Genomic DNA, 19,051 nt, shown 5'->3' with positions numbered 1-19,051 from the left:
TCGGAGAGTAGTAGGCTACAGTCAGAGAGTATTAGGCTACAGCTGGAGAGTATTAGGCTACAGCTGGAGAGTATTTAGGCTACAACCGGAGAGTATTAGGCTACAGTCAGAGAGTACTAGGCTAGAGTCAGAGACTATTAGGCTATGGTAGGAGAGTAGTAGGCCACAGTCGGGGAGTATTAGGCTACAGTCAGAGAGTCCTGGGGTACAGCCGGCGAATATTAGGCTATAGTCGGAGAGAATTAGGCTACAGTCGGAGAGAATTAGGCTAAAGCCGGAGAGTATTCGGTTACAGTCGGAGAGTGCCAGGCTACAGTCGGAGAGTAGTAGACTATGGTAGGAAAGTAGTAGGCTACGGTAGGAGAGTAGTAGGCTACGGTAGGAGAGTAGTAGGCTACGGTAGGAGAGTAGTAGACTACTGTCGGAGAGTAGTAGACTACTGTCGGAGAGTAGTAGGCTACAGTCAGAGAGTAGTAGGCTACAGTCAGAGAGTAGTAGGCTACAGTCAGAGAGTAGTAGGCTACAGTCAGAGAGTAGTAGGCTACAGTCAGAGAGTAGTAGGGTAAAGTCAGAGAATATTAGGCTACATTCCGAGTAGTAGGCTATAGTAGAAGAGGAGTAGGCTACAGTAGGAGAGTAGTAGACTACAGTTGGAGAGTATTAGGCTACAGTAGGAGAGTAGTAGGCTACATTCAGAGAGTAGTAGTCTACAGTCGGATAGCAGTAGGCTACAGTCGGATAGCAGTAGGCTACAGTCGGATAGCAGTAGGCTACAGTCGGATAGCAGTAGGCTACAGTCGGATAGCAGTAGGCCACAGTCGGAGAGCATTAGGCTACAGTCAGAGTAGTAGGCTACGGTAGGAGAGTATAAGGCTACAGTCAGAGTAGCAGGCTACAGTCGGAGTGTATTAGGCTACAGTAGGAGAGTATAAGGCTACAGTCAGAGTAGTAGGCTACAGTCGGAAGAGTATTAGGCTACATTCAGAGTAGTAGGCTACAGTAGAAGAGTAGTAGGCTACAGAGATGGTAGTAGGCTACAGACTGAAGAGTATTAGGCTACATTCAGAGTAGTAGGCTACAGTAGGAGGAGGAGTAGACTACAGTAGGAGAGTAGTAACCTACAGTGATAGTAGTAGGCTACAGGCTGAAGAGTCTTAGGCTACAGTCAGAGTGGCAAATGAAGCAAGTGCTAGTAAATGAAAAACAATGATGCTGCATCTTGGTGGACAGATCTACACCATTATCTATAAGATATTGATCACTGAAATGATTCAAAACGAAATAACCTGCATTCTCAGTGTTGTATTATTCACTATTCCCCCCTGTACTATTAAACAGAGTGATGTTTAGGGACAAAAAGAGGACACAAAAGCTAACACTCTCTTCACACCACCTCAAAAATATGCTTTACTGTCACTTTTTTTAAAGAGAACGTGCCAACACACACGGCCATAATATGAAAGTTACCCAGACAAACATATTAAAGTGGTAGTTGGGGGGGTTGAGCCCAAGGTGAGGCACACTAACAACAGTACGAGGCTCTAGCTGCAGTCAGAATAATGTGATTCTTTAGCTAGCGGCCATTATCTCTTGTTTACCCCCTGAGCGCCCAGAACTGAGCCGGAGCCCAAGTTGCCACAGACCTTTGCCATAGTTTTATATCTTCTGGCATTTGCAATTAGCTCTCCACTGCACACTCACACATCACAAAACCAGATGTCTGTCGTTGTCCTTGAGCCTCATACAGATTTCCCTGCCAAGATTAAAAGTTCTGCCTGGGCAAACAATGGAATGTGGCAGTAATGAGGGTATTGCCACGTCTTCAACTGTTAACTCTTAATTATAGATGTGTTCCCCCCCCCCCTCCTCTCTTTCCTATTGTTGCTGTGTTTGCAACGATGAATATATGCAAAGTTGAATGTTCGGTCATGCATGGATAGGGCATATGTGATAAACTCCATTGAGGATTTGAATCTGCACGAGAGTGACACTCTTAGAAAAAATGTCTCCAAAAGTGTTCTTCAACTGTTCCCATAGGAGACCCTTTTCGTTTCCAGGTAGAATCTTATGTGGAAAGGGTTCTACGTGGAACCTGAAATGGTTCAACTTGGAACCAACAAGGGTTTTTCAAACGGTTATCCTATGGGAACAGCCGAAGATCCCTTTCAGGTTTTAGATACTGTAGCATTTTGTCTAGAATATGTACATTGATTTATTTGAGGGTACCTATTAGACAAGTGGTTTTGTTTGACATTTCTCTTCATTCTTATATTGGTTGTATATTTATGGTTCAATAGACCGCTTGGTTTATTATTTTTATTTATGCAATTTATCCTTTCCAAAGCAGACATACACTACCGGTCAAAACTGACCTTCACTTTTTTGGTTACTCAATGATTCCATATGTGTTATTTCATCGTTTTGATGTCTTCACTATTATTCTACAATGTAGAAAATAGTAAAAAAATAAAGAAAAACCCTTGAATGAGTAGATGTTCTAAAAACCTATGACCGGTAGTGTACCTGCATACCTGCATTTACTATGAAACCTGCTGACAAAACCACCCTGTCTGTATCAATGAATGAAAAAATCTAAACTAGACTAAGTTGCCTAGCAAAATGGGTGCACTACAATCCCAGAATCCTGAGTGTCCTGAGAGTGAGGGGAAAAGAGTGTCGTACAAATACATGAATCGGAACAACATTACGAAAATGGTTCTCATCTCGTTCAACTCTGCGGTGGATGCTTTCAAAGGAGGCAGCAAAGTACTTGGGTCAGCCTGTGTGATGAATGTAATTGGGCATTAAAAGGGAGAGCCAGGGAGGTTAACTAGGCAATCGTGTTAGGGGAAATTTGATTTGTACACAAATATAGTATTGATTCTGGCCGGTAGACGGAACTGTTATTCAGCAGGCAGAACCCCTGCATGCTTTGTCAGGAAACAGTATAGATCTAGAATTGTGTGTACAGAGATTGGTGAATCCCCATTGAAATGTACAGTAAGTCAATGATATGCATAGATGACATGAGTAGGTGTCTTGATGCAAAGGACTGTATTAATGGCCAATGCACAAATCCTCTCTTGCATATCACACCGTATTTGACAAGATCATAGGCCTCATCAAGAGTATATGCAGCTCTTCCTCATCCAGGCATGATTGACCATCAGCCCCAACAGCCTCTACCAGCCTACCACAGGGGGTCTGAGTAGCTACAGACCATATTCAGACCATGTGCCCCTCTTCCACTGGACCCACTGGGCCAATCAGAGTGGGATGGGTGGGCATGTAGTCTGTTCTTGCAGATCAATGTGAAATGTGTTAGTTTCTTGTCTTTCTTATGTAGCTACTGTAGACTGCTTTGCAGACATTACGCTATGCAGACACTTGCTGGCTCTGAGCTCAATGCTGTTAGCACTATCACACAGTTTGTTTGATTTGACTGAGCTGGTTAGCTAGCGGTATAATCTTCCGTGTTTCACTATGTGTACTTGTATGTGCAAACATTTCCCAAAGCCTGCTTCTAGGAATCCCAAGGTGTTTTGTATGTTACCAACTGTTGGTAATTAGTCAAAGGAAAAGCCTGCTTAGATGTATGCATCTTTTGAATTTGCATGCCCTTTTGCTACGGCTTAGCTTTCATTTTGTAAGTACCTTACCACACAGATTTGTTTCTGAACTTGGTCTTAGGGAAAAACGTCCAACATTTCCAGTTGTACTCTGTCTGCTATTCAGAGTGGCTTTGCTCTATTAGACTGTATCATTTCCAGTTTCTTTGTACGGTGAGAGCACTGCTTTTAGATCCATTACTCAAGGCGTTACCCTACAGCCTAACGAGGCAGCTACTGCACCCATGGAATGGGAACAAATTATATTCTTGTTGGGAAGTCAACACCACTGTGTGATACAGCTGTGATCCTCTGAATCTTCTGAAATAGTGCAACCTCTCTTAAAGTAAATATAAAGACCTATGGACTCCCCTCACTGGGAGGCACCCGCCATGTGCTTACAGCTGATTCAGCCGCTACTTACTGCGAGGCCTAACCGTGGCTTAGACTCTGTAAAGTTAATCACATTACATTTTCCCAAATAATCGTGTTTATTCCAGGGCTCACAATCACACAAACAAAGTATGAGCTGCATATTTGGATGGCTTTATTACTGTTTCCAAACCCATTCTTCAGGAGGCCTTGCTTTGCTAAACAGGCTTTGCTCCCCTGGGATGCCCTGTTGAAAATATAATCGCTCTCAGTGGCCTCTCAGTGTTTGGTCTGGCTGGTTCTAAGCCGGCGATATTTACATGGCTCATTTTGAAATGCCTTTAGAGAAGACTCTGCAGCTGCAAGTAAGCCCTCTTTACCGTCCTTACGATCAATCCCTCAATGTGATATAACATGTCTGTTCCACCTATTTCTATCTATGTCCTTTGATTCTCCACCAAAAGTCATACATTTATTAATAATAATATTTAATAGATTAGGGTCTAAAAACTCTGCAGAGAGTGATCTATTTGAAAGGTGTTGTGTTGTCACTTTCTCTTGTCCAACATGCAGTTTATCTTTGAGATTTGTTTACTTCATTTAACAGGTGCGGTGATTGAATTTAAGTGACTATATCTGTAGAGAAAAGAAGGAAGGGAATCGCTGCTAGGATACAAAATGTCTGGAAATCTCTTCCCTTCAAATATCAGGCATCAGTCTCTCAAGAATGTCATATTGTCCTTGAAAGAGTTCAAGTTTTAACTGAAATAACTGTTTCCAACAAAGACGTAGTACAAAGTCAACAAATATGCCCTCTTTGGAGAATACAGCGCATGGTGCAATTATTCCTTTGGATAGCAGCCACATTAAACTTAAGATATTGGCAAAGACCATGAATAACATTTCAATAGACAAGCAGAAGCTTAATGCAAGCAGTAAGCACATATATTTTTTTATTCACCTTTAAAAACGTATTTGAAGTGATATCTTCCCCCATCTAACTGAATCTTTTTCATTGAACTCTTCCAGGAACTGTGCAACTTTAAATCAGATCGGAAAGTTAAAAGTTCTCAATAGCAGGCCAAAACTTTGAAAACAAAATTGAAATATATTTCCCTAAGCTGACTCCCCGAACACATCCATAGACTTACATTGCAGGCAGATTGGAACTTGCAATCTTAACGAGGGCATCAATGATCGATACTTTCACTTTGAACAATTCACTTCACGCTATTTGCTAACTATGCTACAGTTTGAATGCTGAATCATGAAAAATACTACTCGCATACAGACATTTGAATTATAGATAATGTAATGTTACTCCATGGTAAGCCAGAGACTATGAGCATATGTCCTTGTCCAAAAAAAGTGAAATAATATATTCTCTGTCTACAGCTGCTTGCCTTGATAATCATTGTATAGGACCCTCTCACTGGGGTTTCACACTTTGGGACTCGATCCTAAAAATATGCAGAAGTTATGGAGATTAAGTCAATTGCATCCAATCAACGTATTGCAACCTATGACATTATCAGACTGCCGTTTCAAACTCTCTTTTCCAGTGTGAGCATGTACTAAATAAGAACACTCAGTTGTTGATATAGTCAGTGCTTGGCTTTTAATGAGATACACAGGTAAACGATCGGACCGTTTCATCAAGTCATATATTCCATCAGGTAATAGGCTCTGCGTCCCAAATGGCACCCTATCCACTATATAGTGCGCTACCTTTGAGCAGAGATATAGGCTCTGGTCAAAAGTAGTGCACTAAATAGACAAAGGGTGGCATTTGGAACACGGCCATGGTGTTTTTATGGTGTTTTGTAACAGCATTATGCTTGACTGCCTTTTTGAAAATGCTTTTGAAATATTCAGGAAGAGTGTCAGTGAGTCTGTGCTCAACTGAACCAGATGGGGGTTGAATCTGATTCATATTCACAACCGATAGTCCCATCGCCAAACAAGTACAGCTTACTTCTCCCAGCAGGCCTTTAATGGCTGGAGATTGAGGATAGAAACAAACATAAAGCATAAGAGAGTGTGATAGACTACATAATTGTATTTTCATAGCTGAAAACCATATTTGCTCTTAGCTTGGTAGGCTTATTAGAACACACAATCGATACAACAGCATTACCAGGGAAACCAAGCACCATGGTGAGCTCAAATAAGAGTTTAATTACAAAGCAACCAGCTCTCGATTGTGACAATTTGAGATAATACTTCCTACATTTTCTGTTAGTGATATAAACAAAATGCGGAGGGTAAAATCCATTTGAATTCAATCACTTTTTGACAGCACCCCTTTTGATTTGAACAATACCTTCCATACATATTTGTCCATAGTAGAAGTGCTAAGTACTTTTTGGACCTGAATGACAAAACATTGAAGAGATAAAGGTGCTCAAAGTTGACCTATTTTTCATACAGTGAGACATCAATGTTTTCATCACTGGAAAAGATAAACGGTTGAGATTGATATAATTTTAAAACTTACAAACAGGGTTGTCAAGCTATGTAATGATTTCTGGAGAAAGAATTGTCATTTAACCTTTAACGCCAATTGTCTAAAAAGGCTTAAACTGATATTTTTTCATATTCACATATGTTGTAGCTTACATCATCTACATTTTTTGTGTTGTGCCCCCCATCGCTTGAGACACAATATGCTCTTGAATACAGTGTGGGTGTCATGTTTTGGATGATAAATGTACTAAAATGGGAATACAATTTAAATTTAAACTTTCAAATGGTGCCACAAAAATGGTTGGAAGTCCACACATACAAGAATGTAGACTTGAATGGGAATATGTTGTTTAAATTAAACTGTCAGTCCTCCATATGAAACCTATTGAAATGATAGAAATATAGATAATAGAATAGACATGACCATTTAAGTGGATATTCAAAGGTGGGTGGATCGGCGTATATCTTTGTGGTAGTAATTAGAGGATAACATTTCAATACAATTAAAATTCCAAAGGTGTAATAGTTAAATTGCAGTGTTCTTTAAAAACTTCTTAGGGCTAGGATCTATTTTCCTGAATTTCTGCCTGACTGACGTGACCAAAGTAAACTGCCTGTTACTCAGGCCCAGAAGCCAGGATATGCATAGCATTGGATAGAAAACACTTTGACGTTTGGAGAAATGTTAAAATAATGTATGAGACTATAACACAATTGATATGGCAGGTAAAAATCCAAAGAAAAAACAACCAGATTTCTTTTTTGAGCTCCCAGGCTCTTATAATGGAAAGCTATGGGTTCTATGTAATTCCAGCTCCTAGATTGCAATTCCTATGGCTTCCATTAGATCTCAACAGTCTTCGATCATTGTTTCAGGCTTGTTCCTTAACCTGTTGAGGCTAGGGGGTGCTGTTGTCACTATTTATGTAAATCGTGTAATTTTTTAAACAGCTTCCTACTAAATTCTTGATCGTACAATATGCATATTATTATTATTATTGGATAGAAAACAGTCTCTGGTTTCTATAGCCGTTGAAATTTTGTCTCTGAGTGGAACAGAACTCATTCTACAGCAATTTCCCTGACATGGAGTCAGATTTCACACATTTTGGCCCCTGATCTGGAGTCAGTTTAAAGGCCACTGTTATTGCTATGAGCATACAGACACTGCTTACGTCATCCCCTGGATGCCTTTACGTGATGACGATTTGAATGGTATCGATTGCGCAATCACAGCCCCTATAAAACAAAAACACGTGTAGGTAGGAACTCTTTTCCAGATGCGTCATGCGCGCGGTGGACACCGACCTGCACTTTTTCCAAGCACTAGTGAAGCCAGTTATATTTCTCCGGTCATGTTTCTACTCGTTAAAGGAGTTAAAAACATCATAAGGTAGTTAATTTAAACCGTTTTATAGCAATTTATTTCCGTTTAGTGCGATTTTGGGACATTTATTTCTGAGACACTGTGAATCTCTGGGCACGGTTCCAGTTCATGCCGAACGCAATGGGCATTTCGACATGGCAAGAGGACAGCTTTCGACCAAAAGACGATTAGACCCAAGAAAGGATTCTTTGCCCAAGATTCTGATGGAAGAACAGCTCAAAGTAGGAACAATTTATTATGATAAATCGTGTTTCTGTCGAGAAATGTTAATCGCTTAGGACGCCATCTTGTTTGACGTAGCTTCGCTTTGCGCAAACTGTATTGAAAAGTAAGGATAATTTAAAAAATGTAAATCAGCGATTGTATTAAGAATTAAATTGTCTATCAATCGCTGTCCACCCTATATTTTTTAGTCACGTTTATGAGTATTTATGTATACGGCTAGATCACTGTCTAATATGGCGCACGACATTGTCTGACCAGCTGGGCTACTTTTGTCATTGTCTAACCATGATTTTGGTGGCTAAATATGCACATTTTCGAACAAACTGTATATGGATTGTGTAATATGATGTTACAGGAGTGTCATCGGAAGAATTCTGAGAAGGTTAGTGAAAAAATTAATATATTTTGGCGATGTTTACGTTATCGCTCTCTTTGGCTAGAATCAATGCTCTGGTAACGTTTGCATATGTGGTATGCTAATATAACGATTTATTGTGTTTTCGCTGTAAGACACTTAGAAAATCTGAAATATTGTCTGTATTCACAGGATCTGTGTCTTTCGATTAGTGTATGCTGTGTATTTTTACGAAATGTTTGATGATTAGTAATTAGGTAAACAGGTTGCTCTATATCTTTATTCTAGTCCATTTGTGAAGGTGGGTGCAATTGTAAACTATGACATCTACCTGAAATATGCACATTTTTCTAACAAAACCTATCCTATACCATAAATATGTTATCAGACTGTCATCTGATGAGTTTTTTTCTTGGTTAGTGGCTATCAATATCTTAGTTTAGCCGAATTGGTGATAGCTACTGGTGTTGGTGGACAAATAAAAGATGGTGGATTATGCTAATGAGTTTAGCTAATGGATTTATATCTTTACATATTGTGTCTTCCCTGTAAAACATTTTAAAAATCGGACATGTTGGCTGGATTCACACGATCTGTGTCTTTCATTAGCTGTATTGGACTTTAATGTGTGAAAGTTAAATATTTAAAAAAAAAAAAAAAAAATTGAATTTCGCGCTCTGCCTTTTCAGTGGAATGTGGGGGGGGTGTGCCGCTAGCGGCACCCCAGTCCTAGACATGTTAAAAAACGAGCAAGAATTTAGAGGTTTTGTACAAAGAGTCACAGTTCAAAATTAGTCTGTCGCCACACGACGAAGAGGAGGCGCACCTGCTAATTTTTATTTTCTGTTGAACATACTTCTTTCCGTATGAAATATTATAGTTCATTTTAGGATACCTGACGATTAAATAGAAACATAATTTGAGTTGTTTGAACAAATTTTAGAGTTAGCTTTTTGGACTCCTTTGTCTGCATGTTTAACGAGTGGATTACTGAAATCGATGGCGCCAACTAAACTGACTTTTTGAGATATAAAGAAGAATTTTAACTAACAAAACGACCATTCATATTGTAGCTGGGACCCATAGGATTGCAAACAGAGGAACATTTTCAAAAGTAAATTATTTATTTAATCGCTATTTGTGATTTTATAAAGCCTGTGCTGGTTGAGAGATATGTTGATGTGGGGCGCTGTCCTCAGATAATCGCATGGTATGCTTTCGCTGTAAAGCCTATTGTAAATCAGACAATGCAGTAGGATTAACCTCGTTGGGCTAGACGTGCTGCTAGCAGCACACCTCGACAACATCCGGTGAAATTGCAAAGCGCGAAATTCAAAACACTAAAATCGTAATATTAAACATTCATGAAAATACAAGTGTCTTACATCGTTTAAAAGCTTAATGTCTTGTTAATCCAGCTGTTTTGTCAGATTTCAAAAAGGATTTACGGCGAAAGCATACCATGTGATTATCTGAGGACAGCGCCCCGCATGCAAAAGCATTAAAACATTTTCCAACCCAGCAGAGGCATCACGAAAGTCAGAAATAGTGATAAAATAAATCACTTACCTTTGAAGATCCTCTGTTTGCAATCCCAAGGGTCCCAGCTGCATAACAAATGGTCGTTTTGTTCGATAACGTCCTTCTTTGTATCCCAAAAATTGTCAGTTTAGTTGGCGCGCTTGATTCAGTAATCCACCTGTTCCCCTCGTTCAAAATGCATACAAAGGAATCCCAAAAGTTACCAATAAAATTTGTTCAAACGTACCAACTTCTATTTGTAGCGTACAAACTAATGTGATCCCGCTGTGGAAAGGGGAGATGCTCACGAACACAAGGGTGTTTTCTGTTTTACTCTACAACCCCCACAAGTGTCACGGGACTTGTCTGAAGGTAAACATTTATGGAAGTATGGAGGTAGATGTTAATTGCATGTGTCCGTGGCATCCTGTTGCTGTAGGAACCAGCTGGACTGGATGAGGTATTTCGTCCAAGTCTGCGTGATTACATACATAGGTAGGGGTGGGTTGTGTGTGTATGTAGGTGTGTGTGTGTGTGGGTGGGGGGGTAAAAGTATGGTCAAAACAAACAAATTGTCATCAATCTAATGGTTTAATACACTCGTTCAAACCAGCGTCACTGCGCAAACACTCTCTCACACCCACACACACATTTCCCCCTGGCAACTTCAGTCTATAGGCATACACTAAAATCCAATTTTATTTGTCACATACACGTGTTTAGCAGATGTTATTGCGGGTGAAGCACTCTTCGGACATGGTGCGTTATGAGCACAAACAATAAAATATGTTGACACAGTCATCGACTAAGAAGAGACCTGGGGTTGAGTCCCTGTCTGTCACTGACTGAAGAGACCTGGGTTTGAGTCACTGTCTGTCAGTGACTGAGATGAGACCTGGGGTTGAGTCCTTGTCTGTCAGTGACTGAGAAGAGACCTGGGGTTGAGTCCTTGTCTGTCAGTGACTGAGAAGAGACCTGGGGTTGAGTCCTTGTCTGTCAGTGACTGAGATGAGACCTGGGGTTGAGTCCCTGTCTGTCAGTGACTGAGAAGAGACCTGGGGTTGAGTCCCTGTCTGTCAGTGACTGAGAAGAGACCTGGGGTTGAGTCCCTGTCTGTCAGTGACTGAGAAGAGACCTGGGGTTGAGTCCTTGTCTGTCAGTGACTGAGAAGAGACCTGGGGTTGAGTCCTTGTCTGTCAGTGACTGAGATGAGACCTGGGGTTGAGTCCCTGTCTGTCAGCGACTGAGAAGAGACCTGGGCTGGAGTCCTTGTCTGTCACTGACTGAGAAGAAACCTGGGGTTGAGTCCCTGTCAGTCTGGCCTCCCAATTCACTACAATGTTCTGCTGTGTATCCTTGGCAAACACCTTGCAAGAAATATGTGCATAATGGCAACTATTAACGACCTTATTCATGGTGTTTTACCAACAGTAGTAGTTCACCCTTATGGCAACTATCCTATCCAACTGTCCAACTAACAACTATAGGCAAGTAGGCTACGTGAGCACACCCAATGAAACAAATGATCTTGGGATCCTGGAGACCGGGGGCTATGAGTGTGTTTGTGTCCCATGACAATCTGCTCTCCAAATTTGCTACAACCCCGCTATTTTGCGGCCCGTTATAATCTTATAGCGGTCCACTAGATTGAGTACCCTAGGCTAATCGTAAGTCACAGTCGGCAAGTGAAAGTAACTTATAGGCCTATCCAACGGCTGCGGGAGAAATGAACAATGAAGCGTGATTTTACAAAAACGTGTATGTGAGAGGATAGGCAATTGAAGGACCACTCTAACATGTGCAAAGCAGCTAATTTTCATCGCTGTTAGAATATATTTATGTCTGGATTCCCCCTTTCACACACACACACACACTGAATGTTAATGTTTTAAATGTATGTAGATTGTAAAGTATTTTATCTGTTATATATTTTTCGTTAAGTGTCGGACCCCAGTAAGATTAGCTGTCGCCATTGTCGTCGGTTAATGGGGATCCTATTAAAATAAAACACATCTAAATAATAAGCATAGGCCTATAATGAGGCTACTTCTTTGGAAGTGTACATAAAACAACATGCCATTAGGCCCAAATTTGTAATTTAACATTTAGTTTCGACATATAGGCTGCTGGCCTAGCTGTTACTTTATAGGATACTATACATGGTGTTGGCATACGCAGGGGATTGAGGATAACATTGTAGCGAATTCGAAGGGCACCATGACACGGACTGGTGCACTCAACTGATGTCTCTTTGCAGTTAGAAAACGCTCCATGGCCGTTAGAATGGTATTGCTTTGGGGATACCATGTGTGTGCATGTGTGTGAGTGCGCAGCGCAGTGGCGCCTGTTAAACGGGTGTATTAGACCCCCCCCTACACACACACATACACACACACACACACCTGCATACACACAACCCACACGTTTCTACCTATGTATGTAGCCACACGGACTTGGATGAAATACCTCATCCATCTGTGTGGTTCCTCCTAAAAAGTCCTAATCTGTGGCACAACCTCTTCCAGGTCCTAATACCTATTATAACATGGTTATTATGTGCTAAAATATCTCATATTTCCTTGTTACTAAAGCCAATTCTAATGTATTGTTTCAGCAGTTATCTAACTCAGGCATTTCACGGGTGGCGCATTCAGCAACAGGGAGCCAGGGAGACATGCAATTAATAACCTAATCCCATACTTTAATCTTCAAATACAACTGACTTGGTTGACTTTTTTTCTGAAATTTTAAATGTTTAGTTTATTGTCGAAATATTGGCACTTTATTCCCCAGAATTTGTTTTTGACTTTATTCTTGAAATATTGCCACATTATTCAGAAAATATTGCTACTTTTTTAAAGTACTATTTTCCAAGTACCACCACCATTTATAAAAAAGTGTCTCTTCACTTTGCCCTAATACTCTTCCGTATTTAAATGACATAAATCTCAACCGTTTATCTTTTCCAGTGATGATAAGCACATGGATGTCACATGGTATGGTGGGGTATGCAAAATGGGTCAACTTTGAGCACCTTTATCTCGTTAATGTTTTGGCATGCAGGAAAATCACTTCTTGATAACTTCTTCCATGGGCAAACATGTAGGGGAAGTTTTGTTTCGATCAAAAGGGATGCTGTCAAAAAGTGATTGAATTCAAATGGATTTACCCAGAGGCTACATCAATAAACATAAAGTTCCGTGTTGGGAAAGAATACAAAGAAGCCTAAGCTATTACAAAGCAACCAGCTACCCCCCAAGCCTGTGACGATTAGAGACACTACTTCATACATTTTATGTTGGTGATATAAACAAACTGCAAAATCTCTGTCAATACACCAACGTTTACAGTTGGGAAGCATATGGAGCAGCCAATAGAGCAGACTAAGCTCACCCCTCAGCTTTGTATAGCATGGTACAGGTGGAATAGGTGTCATATCACTGCAGACGTGTTGCAAGCCTCTGCACCTTCACACCGCCGTCGTGACAGAGGTAGAGGTAGGTCACCCCAAGGCTTTATCCAGACCTGTGTAATGCACTCTAATCTCTTCCCTTCTCTGTCTTTTCCTCCTCTTTTGCTCTCTCCCTCTCTTGCCCTCTCGCTCCCTTTTCCTCTGTCTCATCCTTTGTTCTCTCCCTCTGGCTCTCCCTCGCTCTAGCTCTCTCCCTGTAGCCCTCAATCTAGCGCTCTCCCTCTCTCCCTCTCTGTCGTCCTTAGCAACCTATGACTGTGCATGTTGATGCAACAGTACAGTGAAACCCACAGTAATAAATAGGCAGGAGGCAGCAGCATTGGTGGTACAGTAAAGTATGTTATATCATTATCTGAATGAACGCTGCTGAGGGCGTTTCATTTGCGTAGGAATTTGGTACCGTGGTGCGTTTGTGAGCCTTCCACAAAATCTGGCAGTATAAGGAAGATCATTTGCAGATTTTTTCTCATTTGCAAACATTACAATGCATTTAACTATTTTAAATGCCTAAGGTGAAGAGCATACCAGAACGAATAAAGATAACATGCCAAGTGCAGTGAATTGACAGTGAATTGACATGATTCACAGAGCATGTAGACTTCTCCATGTGGACAATTAACTGATTATGAGAAGCCAAGCAGATAGCATTATTCTGCACACTTACCCCTTTTAAACCAGTCAATTAACTCTTACGAACACATACCTGTCTGCATAATTGTGTCCCCAGTGCTTAATGATCTGAATAAATTTAGGGAGATGAAGCCTGAATCTGCCAGATGATAAAATAAGTTCCATCTGGTTAACATTAGATATTGATGTCTAATAAAAGACAAGATGCCTTAGCGCAGTATTAATTCAGAAGTAAAGTGACCCAGGAGCTCAAACTTGAAAGCTTGATTAAAACTTAAGAGGGAAAAGGCACCAGAATAGAATTCCAAAAAGATGTAGCCATGTGTCTTTTCAACCCGGATTAATTCACTGATGTAGTGCAAGTTATACCCCTCTCCATTTTAATCACCATGTTTCCTGTATATACTCTAGCTTTCAAGTTCTACTGCATGTGACAGCACGGTGCAAGATCATGTCCTAGTCACAATAATCATGTCCAAGTCACAATAATGTCCTCAAAGCTCTTCCGATCTGAAGAGCTGAGAGCCCTAGTTGCGTTCCTGGTTCTATGCATTTCGTCGGTGTCCTGGAAAAACCTTATGTCTCACTTTTTGTTGATTTTGAGTTTCATAACTCTAGGACTGATGTTAGTCATTTAAAAAGCCCTGTGAACTTCCATAAGAAAGAAATTCAATTCCCGAGATGGCATGTTTTTTTCTCCAGGATTTCCAACCGAGTCTGACACCTTTCTCTAGAACACACACTTCCTTGACAGATGTCTCCATCATATACCTCACACTCATCACACATCACAGATGTATTTAACCGAGTGAGCTCAACTGATGCGCTGGTAGAGTCATTACAGTTGTCAGTGGATGAGGCACTGGCATGTTTACAGTGTCAAAGTGAATGATATCTGTCATTAGTTCGCCAACATCATAGTTCATAAATCCTGTCTTTACAAAAAGACATTGGTCAGGGTCAGCTACCTCCATGGCAACGATACAAAGTATTTGCGTGCTGTTCGTGATGCTCACCTCAAGGGCTTAGAGAGGCAGACCTTTTCACTGGATAAGATGTCTCTCCCTGAGACTCTAATTGGATACCTCATACACGAGACACGTCCCAATTGTCAACCTATTTCCTCTGTAGAGCACTACTTTTGCTCTGGGCTTTTATCAAAAGAAGTGTACTAAATAGAGAATAGGGTGCCATTTGGGATGTAGCTTTAGATTATACTCTCTCCACAGCAGCGAGTTGTCCGAGGCCAGGAAGAGGGAACCTGACCCAAGTGCTATATCTTCTGATCCAAGGATCCATGCGGACTGTATGTGGTCATCCCATGCAAACAGAGGCATTTGCATACATTAGGATCGTACATTAGGATTCAGAGAATATTGAGGTATATTGAATCAGTGAGGATGAATGATGCCTCGTCATTGTTAAACACTGATCCAAGCACAGTGTTCTGTGGAAATGCAATAAGGCTGATCTTGGGAGCTATCAGACAAACCACCTGCATTCAGGTCCCCTGATTCAATGCGGCGATGCAAGCATTATTCACAGTACTTTACAGCAGTTCCCACTCTCAGCACTTATTACGGTTTGACAATAATGCAATCTTCTTGGATTGTGTGAAAAAGTGCCACACATTCTCGCACTCACACTCTCTCCCTCCCTCCCACTCACCCACCCACGTCTCTCTCTCTGTCTTGCTCTCCCTCCCTCCCACTCACCCACCCACGTCTCTCTCTCTGTCTTGCTCTCCCTCTCTCCTCATTCAGAACAGTTGAAGACACTGAACTTGTTTTTGTCACATGTTCAGTTCAGATGCCTTTTCGCTGCATCCTAATACCAGCTGGTCAGTGCAATGTTTATGGATCACCGTTGGACTACGATATGTCATAGTCCTATGTCATGTTTCTGTGAAGTTGATGTTCAATACTCAAAGAAGACACAATTGTTCCACCAAAACACCTTATGTGCGAATGAGTGTCTATGGATCAAACACAAAACCTTTCCATCAAAAAGCCACCAAATGTGCCTTTTGCATGAGAGAGCCACAAGGTGGATGTTAAAAGCTCAGTGGAGTGTTTGTAAAATAAAGCCTTGGCTGGACACTCCGACCCTTGGCTCGGAAGACACATGACACAGATATATGGAAGAAAATCTGAAATTCAAAAGGCTTTAAAACCCTGTCCTTGAAGCTTTATTCATTGGTGAATGGATAGATGGACATCTATGGTTAGCACAATCCCCCTTTCATGTCCCCCATTAAAAATATATATAAATAGATTTTCCACTCTTCTGAGACTAAATTGAGAAGAAAGACATGCAGTCTTTGGGCACCTGAGATGTATTTTATCTGTTCTCTCTCTTTCAGTAGAGTGAGAGTGGACATATTGTCATCACATTGATTGGCAGTCTGCTGTAAGTCTAAAGCCTGTGTTGCACACCTTACTGAAAAAGGATCTGTGCCTCGGTTTAAATATCCACAAATAGCAATTACATTGAAGCAATATCGGTAATGCAATATAAATGGTATGCTAGTATAGACGTTGGAACTTAACCTGTCAGCTTTAACATGTTTCTAAGCAACTGCTCATGCCACATTAATTTAGTAAACACAAAGTGAACTTTATTACTCTCACACGTTCACAATAGGTCATGTCCCCATTGAAAAGTCCATTGTGAAAACTCCTTTCCCCTGATTAGCATGTTCTTCATGGGCCTTCTAATTTGTCTGTTAATTGCCCTTACTCCCCAAAATGCATCTGAGAATTCAAATGATATTCCACCCAAATGAGTCCCTCATGTTTCGTTCATTGGGTCCCAGCTGTTGCTTAAACTTAGCGCGATGGAATTCAGGAAAAAAATACAATTATCTGTAATTGGCCTTTTGCTATAAAGACATAAATAAAAAATGTGTAAAAACATAATTGTGTTTAAATGTGTTGACACATACTATAATTGAGTGTGACTTGTACAATACTGTAGCTCTTTCAGGCTTTAGTTTAGAATTCCTTTTCATACATTTTAGTCTTCGTTGTATTCATCTACAGTGTTTTTACTGTGGATAAGAATTTATGGCAAGGTCAGAGCTTATGTTCATCTGATGGAGGACAATAGTGCATAGAGCTGAGTCAGTCACTTTGGATTGCATAGAAGGGAGTCATGTGACGGTCATCTCAGTCACCTGAGTTAGGAGGTCAACTGACTGTTGGGCTAAACAAAATACTTTTTCAACTGCAGAGCCCAGCCCATTACCTCCCTACCTCAGACGTCAGAGTGACAGAGATGGATTCGAGTGGCGACCTCGTGATGGACTACCAGGGCTGTCTGGGAGGTTTTACTGTGGCGCCAAGCTGTTTGATGTCCCATAGTCTTGGCTCAACTCCAGACCAGCAAACGCCTCCCGGGCCTCCGCCATTAACGCCATTAATGTCGCCAATCTGATTCAGAGGGGTTGGGTTAAATGCAGGAGATACATTTTGTTTGAATGCATTCAGTTGTGCAACTGACTAGGTATCCCCTTCCCTAATTATTTGTGGAAAAATACACAACCTTGGTCTTGGTGTCTGGTTCTAATCAATTTTTTATTAAACGGTCACTCTCAGAGTCTGTGGCTCTCTCTTTAATGTGTCTCAACTTGTATTTGTTTTATTTTTGTGTTTTAGCTAAACACAAAAACCTCAAATGAATCCACGTACACACACACACACACACACACACACACACACACACACACACACACACACACACACACACACACACACACACACACACACACACACACACACACACACACACACACACACACACACACACACACACACTACTCTTTGAAAGGAGGAGCTCTCTTTCTTGATTCAGCTAGCTGCCTCTAAATTCATTTACAATTAGGCGGGCCCTCTCACATTTCATCTACAGGGGGAAATGTTTCATTGTTTAATCCTAGAAAGCATTTTGAAAGATTACATATCGCTTCTTTCATAAAGACACCATTAGTGTCTTGGGAGTAATGGAAGCCACTAATTTGATGGTTTGACCTTAAGCTATTCATCAGCTTGGAGGGAAGACGAAATGGATGTTGTCAGAGTTCACATTATCATTTGGCCACAGGACTCAAGAGTTTTATGATGGCGTTAAGTAAAACAGCTGCAAAGAAAATATTGTGGAACAAAAGACTGAGAAAATGGGGCTTGGGTATTTTTATACAGTAGATGCACTATAGTGGTTCTTAAAATCCAACCATGCTGTGGTGGTGAATAGCCAGATCAATTACTATGTCTGATCAAGAATGAGGGAACTATACTGAACAAAAATATAATTGCAACATGTAAAGTGTTGGTCCCATTTTTCATGAGCTGAAATAAAAGATCCAAGAAATGTTTGATACGCACAAAAAGCTTATTTCTCTCAAATGTTGTGCACTAATTTGTTTACATCCATGTTTGTCAGCATTTCTCCTTTGCCCAGATAATCCAGCCACCTGACAGGTGTGGCATATGAAGAAGCTGATTAAACAGCGAGATCATTACACAGGTGCACCTTGTTCTAGGGATAATAAAAAGCCTCTCTTTGGTCGCAAAACACAGTGTTCCAGATGCCTCAAGATTTGAGGGAGCGTGCAATTAGGAATTCCGACTGCAGGAATGTCCATCAGAGCTGTTCTGATAAGCCGCTTCCAACGTCATTTTGGAGACGTTGGCAGTACGTCCAACCAGCCTCATAACCGCAGACCTCATGTAACCACGCCATCCTAGGACCTCCACATATTCTTCACCTGCGGGATCGTCTGAGAACAGCCACACAGACAGCTGATGAAATTGAGTAGTATTTCTGTCTGTAATTTCTGTCTGATTGACACCCATGGCTGCGCCCCTTCCCAGTCATGTGAAATCCATAGATTAGGGCCTCATTTATTTATTTCAATTGACTGATTTCCGTGTATGAGCTTTAACTCAGTAAAATCGTGATAATTGTTGTATGTTGCTTTCATATTTTTGTTCAGTGTAGTCTATTAAACCCTGGAG

General features: G+C 40.9%; 1 long non-coding RNA gene across 1 annotated transcript; it reads left to right on the top strand.

The window, feature by feature from the left end:
- The first annotated feature begins 13,317 nt into the window (after positions 1-13,317).
- On the top strand, positions 13,318-17,631 carry LOC129858851 (uncharacterized). Its single transcript, XR_008760103.1, has 2 exons — positions 13,318-13,431; positions 17,268-17,631. It is a non-coding gene; the product is annotated as an uncharacterized LOC129858851 (long non-coding RNA).
- The last annotated feature ends 1,420 nt before the right edge of the window (positions 17,632-19,051 follow it).

The sequence above is a fragment of the Salvelinus fontinalis genome, chromosome 7 (genome assembly GCF_029448725.1).
Source record: "Salvelinus fontinalis isolate EN_2023a chromosome 7, ASM2944872v1, whole genome shotgun sequence".
NCBI lineage: Eukaryota > Metazoa > Chordata > Actinopteri > Salmoniformes > Salmonidae > Salvelinus > Salvelinus fontinalis.
Note: the sequence above shows the minus strand (reverse complement) of the source record. Positions and strands in the feature narration are given on the sequence as shown.